This window comes from Sceloporus undulatus, chromosome 8 (genome assembly GCF_019175285.1).
Source record: "Sceloporus undulatus isolate JIND9_A2432 ecotype Alabama chromosome 8, SceUnd_v1.1, whole genome shotgun sequence".
Classification (NCBI taxonomy): Eukaryota; Metazoa; Chordata; class Lepidosauria; order Squamata; family Phrynosomatidae; genus Sceloporus; species Sceloporus undulatus.
The window spans coordinates 11861390-11862179 of record NC_056529.1 but is presented as its reverse complement, the minus strand read 5'-3'; the positions used below and the strand labels follow the sequence as shown (position 1 = coordinate 11862179).

The 790-nt window shown below is 38.5% G+C and overlaps 1 protein-coding gene across 1 annotated transcript in view; it reads right to left on the bottom strand.

The window, feature by feature from the left end:
* LOC121914328 (uncharacterized protein F13E9.13, mitochondrial-like) overlaps window positions 1-455 on the bottom strand; it is a 22208-nt gene extending 21753 nt beyond the window's left edge. Inside the window, exon 1 of the mRNA XM_042437667.1 lies at window positions 411-455. The gene's annotated coding sequence lies outside the window, so the exon portion shown is untranslated. The remainder of the gene's footprint in view (window positions 1-410) is intronic.
* Between the last annotated feature and the right edge of the window lie 335 nt (window positions 456-790).

The window sequence follows — 790 nt, the reverse complement described above, 5'->3', positions numbered from 1 at the left end:
CAAAGGGGGCAATTGTCTATAGACGCCTCAGAAACATGCATTTATATTAACATTTTTTTAAAAATCAGAATTTTTTTTGCGTGTCCTCCACTTTTTTAAAAAAAAGTGTCCACCATTAAAATGTTGTCCTACATTGTCCTGTTTATTTATTTATTTAATTTTAAAAATTATTTATTTTTTGGCTTCGGCCCCCCAGTTTGTCTGAGGGACACAACCGCCCGGCTCAAAACGGTTGCCTACCCCTGGCTAACTGATGCTTATTTCAGACATCTATTTAAAAATCTATATTGCATCCAGATTTTTTTTTAAAAAGCAGTTTCATATTAATTTTTAACATGCCATCCTGTGTTTGTAATGTCCTGCAACATAAACAAACAGAAGGTTCAGCAAAATGAGAGAGTGCATCTTACAAGTCCTGCAGCCCTATAAATTTCAGCATCTCGACAAGTCTTCGGTGATCTCTGGCCGTGCATGTGTTTCCTGGTGTTTCTAAAAAAAATGTATTTTGGATCAGAATACAGGCAGCATCCGCATGTGCATACACATACACACACATACACACTACTGGAGCCATCAGGATTTGGATTTCATTAAAAAAGTTGATAACTTAACCTCACTCTTATATGGCCAAACAAGAACAGGAACAAATATTGTTGGTTATCACTCCCTTGCCATACTTATTTGCTTATGTGCATATTTGCCCATATGCGGGCTCATTATAGGCGGCTTCCAGCTTACGTGGAGCGCCAGGGGATTGGAAATGCGTGTGTGCCATGACACACATGCACTG